Raw genomic sequence first — 8,442 nt, forward strand, 5'->3', positions numbered from 1 at the left:
CAGTCATGCTCCGATTCGTTTTACTTAATGATACAACATAAAAATTTGTACATGTTGCAACTGCAAATACATGAAATCTACCAATATAATGTTGTCTTTTACAATTTTAACATCTTTACACAGTTTTACTTTGTATCAATCCGACTTATTACTAAAAATTTCGGAATGATTGATCCACCAATATGAATTATTGTGCATCATCAAAATAATTCACTTAATACGGTAGCATTCCATCCATTCCTATATGCTTTCAGGAATCATTGGAGCAGCGGAAGGGCCCATACAGCGAATGCAAGGACATAGGAAGACTGAAAATCCTCAACCAATGCCCATAAATTACACCAGAGATCGCAACCGATGATCCAAATAATTCCCGGAATCCGGAATAAATGATTTACCACCATCAAAGCATTAATATTGTTTAAACTAAACAATCAGATCTTTCCAACGCTAATACTTTCGGAAAATCACATAATAATTGTACAATGTCATAGGATTTTAATTTGGTAAATGAGATCATGAAATTATGTAGCAAAATCGTTACCAATCACATATTTCCAAACTTGCTCCGACATTCCGGAGTTTCAAAAACAATGTTTTATTGTCTGAGCCTTGTATTATACCTCATTTATATAAACTTGCTCCGAATAAAAACAAACAAGCGAAGGTTTTCTTACGATCATTTGTCATTATTAAATTAAATTGCTTTTTGTAAACTTTTCAACATTGGTAGATCAGGATAGGTTAAAATCATCTTATCAAATGGAATTTACAACATTTTTAGAACGAACAATGAGGGCTATTAGATCCCCATCCGCCGGATTGTTTAATCCTTCGGATGGCGTCGTGTTACCGGAGCACTAATCCATGATTCAACAAACTCATACACAGCAATTTAAGCACCATATCTACAGTATTTTCTTTTAACCTGCAAAACGCGTTCAACATCACAATGTGGTGTTTGTAATCTAATAGTTTTGGGGCTGCAAAGCAGGATTATCCGAATCTCTTTTTAGATTCCAGAAAGGTCCGGATCATAACAAAAACACGATCGGAATTTAAGCTAAACTGAAACAAGTCCAATCATGTGTTCAAAACAAACCTGATTAAAATTAATTTGATTGTTGATCCGGCAACACAGGAATGCACACATTTTCTTTAAAGAAAACCTGCATCAGTTAAAACAGGCTCACAGACGGCTCATTTATTTTCCTCGGATAACAGAGTAGGGAATTAAGTCAATGTCTTTCTATCCAATTTAGTCAGCTTATGTTTCTTGATTTCCTATAATCCGTGTATACTTGATAATCCGGTTGGATAAAATCTTGTCGGATTAAATCCGACAGTCCTTACACTGATAGTCAAGTCCTTTTATTCAAAGAAATATACTCTATCAATTTTAACTGTTTCCTCTATCTTCACCAAGCGCTTGTCGGAGCCAGGAGAAATCTTGTCCATCTGACTGGTTGTCATGATGCCGGTTGCGTCGTTTTGATGCAATCCACTTTCCGACAGTGATCCCGGATTGACTCCCTTGGTCGGTTTCGGAGTGGCTCTCTTCTTTGTGGGCTTTTCCGGAACGTCCAGGATCTCGACTGGCCTTTTTTCCGTCAGGTCTGCACTGCTGCTTGCAGTTGAAATGTTTCGGGGGATCTCCACAGGCACGACATCATCGACCTCTTCACTATCACCATTGGGATGCTGCCGGTTGTAATGTTCTCTTAAATAGGTCCTTGAGTGTGATGGTTTTGTAGCAGATGACAGTGCTCATTCAAGCCTATCAAGGTCAGTTAGTAGCAACTTGCTGAATGGCTGGGCATTATCAGCTATCAAAGAGATGCCTTATGCAGCTGCCAATCACAATAGAGGTTTGATAACATTTGGTTAAAGACCCAAAAGTTATATAAGGACAAAACTGTGCATGCTGGTACTTGATTGTTAGGATTCTTATATAGTAGTATTTTTTTATGTGTAGTGTATATTGTTCATAAATTATATAGCTTTTAAATTTTGGGCATTGATGCTCTGTTGCACTGTACCCGATCGAAACTCTGCACGTTTATGATACGCCCTTTTTAGATATCTACTTCTAATAGACGTTATTTTTAAAATTATTTCAGTATCGAAATCAGTAGGAACAGAAAGCGTACGGTGTACACATTCCAGAAAAAAATTAAATTTGTTTGTTCTAGCATTCTTTATCTCCACAAAATTATCACATTTTGTCTCCAAAATCCTATGTAAATGATTCTCAACGCTACACCGAAAGTACCTTATGTTCGACAAAGGATAGACATTTTACACAATTTGACATAACTTTACAAAAATATTGGAATATTTTGATACTTTTTTTTTTGTATTTTGTGGGACAACATGAGTTAATAATAAGAAATCAAACATCGCGCCCTCGGCGCAACTCACATGTAATCGAAGGTCGTAAAAGATAATCTGAAAACAATAGCTTCACAAATAGCTATCTATAATCCGTTTCCAGTCCCTTCATACTAGCCGTCGTTTTATCTTTTCAGTTTCTGTTTCCGTATCCGTAATAGTTTTTGTAAGTCATTGTTATTCTGAAGTGGTAGTCTCCCAGGTGTGACCAATCTTTTATTCTAGCCTTTTGTTAGTTACTTAAAATCTGAAGCTCGTGAATTTCAGTTTTCGTTTTGGTAAGTTATATTGATTTTTTACATAAAACCTTGAGATGTGCGGTTGGGTGCTAATCTAGACAAAAGAAGAGTCTAAATTTTACGGTCCTAAATTCGCGGTAAATTGTACGGCTTCAATTGACTTGTGTTTGGTGTATATGCACTTACGCCAAGACGTAAGTGGCTCGTAAAAATTGTCTTGCATTGAAATATATACTAACCATGTTGCCAAGTTATAAGCAAAAGTCTTTCATATTGGCGATGAAACGAGCGTCTGTAATAGTCAAATATCTCCCAATGAGGCGCGTACAAGTGGTGATTTGGTAATCATGTTTTATATTGAAATGCAATACAAAAGATTTGCATTGGAGCAAAGATAATGTATTCTATTCATTCGTACCAATGGCAAGCTAATCTGATAATTGGTTGGGCCTATGCAAGACTCGGGTTTATTTTAAATGTTTATTTTTGCAGAGCTTATTTTCAGTCATGGATCATACTGATAAATTTCGCAAGGGAGGGGGAGGGAGGGAGGAGGGAGATACTTGAGACTGAACAAGTGAGAGTGGGAGGGTGAGGAAGAAAGAGAGGAGAGGGATAGACTGAAAGACTAGAAAGAGAAAGCTCGAGAGGAGAGAGTAGGGACCGGGGAGGGAGTGGGGAGCCTGATCATGGGGGGGGGGGGCAGGAGGAAGCAAAATAGGGAGATAAACATTGATACGAGGGAAGTGCGACACTGTGGCCCTGCATAAGTGCATTGAGGCACGACAGGCTCATAAGCGGACCTTTTGTGATTTAAGGGCTTATTTTCAACGTTTTTACAGAAAAAAAGTGGACATTATCATTCGGATTGGCATACATTTTGTCAAATTAATATAGATCAATTTAGCAATGCAAAGACGAGAGGGCGCTAAACCATTAAAAACATCGGTCTTGTCTCTCCCGCTTTTATTGACATAGGCATCTGCTTCTATTGAAATAAGCTGATTGGTACTTCAAAGTTAACAATGAAGTCAGATTACAGTAAACTTACTGAATCACTTGCGTTTTCGTATCTGAACAATATACTTACGGAAACTGAAAAGATAAAAAGACCCATGGTCCCTGGTTTAAACGACTGTTTAAGTTAGTAATGTATTAAAAGTGGAAAAATGACGTAACTAGTAAACTAGCATATATAAAGTCAGAAACCTCTATTTCTATATATCGTATGAATCGTATAAAATACATCCATAGTTCCAAAACAAATGGCATATCCTTGCATATTCTGTACACTATATCAATAATCAGAATGGCAAGAACAGTCCAAACATGACTCAAATAGGAGTCGGAATCTTTCTCCATCTTCTCGAATTTTTCAGAAACTGTTATGACGAACTTATTCATGTCATTTCTGTTTTTCTTCCATTCTTCAGAAACTCTTTTGGACCATTTATTGGACTCTTTATCAATCTTCTCGAATTTTTCAGAAACGGTTCTGACAAACTCATTCATGTCATTTCTGTTTTTCTCCAATTCTTCAGAAACTGTTTTGGCCCGTCTATCGGAATCTTTCTCAATCTTCTTGAATTTTTCAGAAACTGTTCTGACGAACTCATTCATGTCATTTCTGTTTTTCTCCAATTCTTCAGAAACTGTTTTGCCCCATCTATCGGAATCTTTCTCGATCTTCTTGAATTTTTCAGAAACTGTTCTAACGAACTCATTCACGTCATTTTCGTTCTTCTCCATGTCTACAGAAACTCTTTTGAAAAGGTCCCCCATGTCATTTCTTGCCTCTTCAACATTTTCAGTGACTTCACCTCGAAAATCGTCCATATGGGTTTTAACAGCTTGCATACCGCTTTACCGCTTTTAATGAGACGCTCTAAAAAGGCTTAGGAAAACAATACGGAAACGCTTTTAAAAATATGCAAATTTTCCTCCTCGCAAGATATCTAGACCACTTAGAGGGCTTTTTGTCAGATCGAGAGGGGAATGGCACAACATTTGGAAAATTTACCCGGGGTGGGGGGTGTGACAAATTGCTGACAAAGTTCAGGAAATATTACCCCAAACCCCAATAAATTTGATAATAACAGAACAATGTTGCATAAAGTACGACATTTTAGGCAAATACACTACATTATGAGCACCATAATGTAAACTCACGGAAAGCACACTTTCTATCAAAAATTATTTGACACCATCTCCTGACACACCCCAATAAATATTTAACCCGTGCCGTGCGGTTTATGCATACCCCTTTCAGATTAGTCTTGACAATTCGTGAAGAAATATTTCATTCTAAGTGTCTAGCCTGTAGAAGCGAAATATATAGGTAACAAATCGTACCAATAAGTTTTAAAAATTATGTTTAAACATACCCCAAGTAAAATAGCGCCTTTACTTACATTTTCAACATCAAGGTCTGCAATGTTATGTTAACACATCATTTGAATTTGATATGATGTCTGAAATAATAAAGTTGACGTGTACAAAGATACCTTAGGCCAAGTAAAAATAAAAACATGTTTCTCGTCCGGGTTTTTAAAAATTAGGAGAATAAGGGGCTTTTTATTTTTATAGGAAAACGACGCTAAATACCTGTATTTGGCAACATGTTTCGGGTACTCGACATACAGATTGATATCTGAGAAAAAGGAGGAGGCCCTTTTTATTTTATTGTTTTGAGAGGTAGACCCCTCTAGTGATCACAAAACTCTTCTTAAATGATGTATTATGCATTTACAAAACCGTAAAATAAGTTTCAACTTCTGAAACATCTTTTTCTACAATTTATAACTGAAAGTTTACAAAATAAAAAGAAATTTGTAAAATCTTCAAAAAATGAGGAGGGCGCGGACGAGAAACATGTTTGTTTTTTTACTCGGCCTTATTCATGCAATAGTGTAAAGTTCATGCAGTTTACTGTCGGCCGGATACATAAAAATAAACCACACATGTATTGGTTAAGGGGGCCGTGCAAAATTATCGTCATTTTAAGTTACGTACAAAGTGTACGTAAGGGATACACCATTAGATTCTCAGGGTGGGGGTAGGACATTTTTGAACTAAAAAAAAATTCACCCACTACATGAGCAAAAAAAAGACTTTCCCCACCAACACTTAAAAAAACTTCTCCCACCCAACTGTGTATAGATGCTTGAAATTAAGAAAAAAAAACTTAGCCGCCTTCGGCGGCGAAAATTTGTTTCTTTCCCCGACCCCAACTTCCTACCCCCCTGATAATCTAATGGTGCGTCCCTAAGAGCAGAGGGGTAGTGGCGTAACTAGGGGGTGCCCCGGGCGCTACCACTAGGAGGCGCCAAATCATAATGCCGATGCCATTCCCACACCCCGCGTCTAAGATATTCTCGGGTGGGGGTTGGGGGAGGGGGCGGGGTAGGGCGCCAATTTTGTTTCTTGCCCGGGCGCTACCAACCCTAGTTGGACGGTACCACTTGTAGGGTGACTAGATGAATAGACAATGCGAGACACAAATTAATATGCCAGGATCGGAAATAAACAACGCAAGCCCGAGAAATTATGATTTAAATGACGTGTTTGGGGCTCGAGGAAACTGACATATGATATGAACATTTTGAGAGAGAAAAAAAACAGGACTCAGCGGGGCCTTGAACCACGGTCGCTGTATTACCGGTCCAGAGTCTAATAGACCGTTCACAAACACTTGTTAGGGGGGCTGATGCAAAAAGGTGGGCCCTTAAAAATTTTGACCCTCCTAAAGGGGCCCTGAAAAAAAATTACCACAAATTTCGCTGAGAAAATTGAGTTTTAATTTAATTTTCATGTCAAAGGGAGGGGGTGGGGGGGGGGGCTGAAAGATTCAAAAAGGGGGGGGAAAAATTTTCGCGATGAAATTTTTTTGCATCAGGCTCCCCAAGAAGTGTTTGTGAATGATCCCTATAACAACTGTACTACCTGAGTTCACAGTTGGTACTCGCGAAAAGTCCCCATGATAATTCTCTCATTGTGTCTCAGCGGCCAATGTGTGTAGCCCATTATGTCAACTATCTCTGGCGGTAGTGCAGCTTGCTTTGCACCCCACCTCCCCCCCATTTGAACAATACACCCAATCTGAGGGTCAGGCTCACACGCTACATGAAGCTCATAGTTGTTTTGCAAGAAAAATATACCAAAGGGATGTTCTCCCCCTCATATGATGTGATCCAGGGAGTTCTCAGTTAAAATGAGAGTACTGCAGCAGATTTGTGCTGCATTTTCAGTCATTTTGATTTTTATTGATGGCTCTCATTTTCATGCAAATTATGTGACCAGCTCCAATAAAACCCGCAACAAGTCGCCAGAATTATATGCTTTTAAAGATGACATTCCCATAAAAATATCAATATAATTTATGTCATTAATGAAAAAGCACACTTATATTGGCCATATACTATAGCTTCATTTCAATGAGCTATGCGAAAAGTTACTAGTTTCGCCTGTTTTTGTCATACGTTGTAAATTCAATGAGCAATGACTTTGCTTAAAGAGCAACATTAATGAAACGACATCTGGCAGAAAATGACATTTTAAGTTTAGAAACACTGAATATGTTAATTAGGTAGCAATTATGCATTTTGAATTTTAAAAAACATGTTGCTTTCCATAACATTTACACCATATAGTTATTAACACTAATTATATGCAATAGAAATATTAAACTACTCAGAAAGTTAACGTTTACAAAGGTACCCGATTCACGCAATGAAACTGAAACGCAATAATGCAAAGTCCATGCATTTTACCGGCCGGATTCATACAATCAAACAAAGATCTCATATCCGCCTCGAATACATACATACTTCAAAACTAATAAAACACACCAGTCTAGTTTCTTTTTGTTCATTAAAGTTACATAATCCCCTTTTTAGATGTTCGTTTTTTAAAGATTTGTGGAATGTCTTCAGTGCACAGTGTCATCGCCCCGAAATCTTCATGGTAGAAATCGCCATGGTAGGTTGAATCCACAGCCACCCATGGCCATTTTATTTCGACCTTATGAGATGCATAATTAGCCAAGTGACCTGACTAAGGCTACTGACAATAGCCGGGGTAATTGATTTCTCACACCAACGCAATATAAAATTAGAGTTTTGGTCAGATTTTGAGTTCAAAGCGCACGGCCTTTTTTCAAAGCGCACGCTAACGACTATCATATCTGTTCAACACGTATTTTCAAGTGTATGAGACCACATCTGGTTTCTTGAGACGAAATCATTTACGGGAGATATTCATCATTTTCTAACCCGGTATCCGAAGATTTTCGTCTGATATCAAAATCGTGCATAGCAATTCACGTGTATCGATCCCGTGTATTCATTTTAGTGTCTCTGCTGCACCAAATAATTATTAGCCAGGCGATGTCGGTGTGCAGTGTACTTCGGTTATATTTATAAATTCGCACGTTACCACTTCCAAGTTGCCATAACAGCTTATAGACATTAAGTCTCGAAGTGACCTTCTACATAGCGAGTGGTCTTTCTATACATTTGAATGCAAAAGCGGAACAACATGAGACTGATGTGCAGCAAAATTGTCTATTTTGTTCGACCTTATGATTATATTGTAAACGTTTCCGTCGGTGAATAATTTTTTCCGTCGTTAAATACTTTCAAAATGTTGTTTTTGAAAACATCAGCTGCACCATAATTGGGTATCACGAATCGTTATATATGATGTGCAGTTAATAATCATAATATTCTTTCATATTTATAGGATGCTTCAGTTTTTACACAAAAATGTTTCATTGAAAACCCGCCCATTCGGCAATTTCAAAAAGGTAATCACG

Source organism: Amphiura filiformis, chromosome 14 (assembly GCF_039555335.1).
Source record: "Amphiura filiformis chromosome 14, Afil_fr2py, whole genome shotgun sequence".
Taxonomy (NCBI): Eukaryota; Metazoa; Echinodermata; class Ophiuroidea; order Amphilepidida; family Amphiuridae; genus Amphiura; species Amphiura filiformis.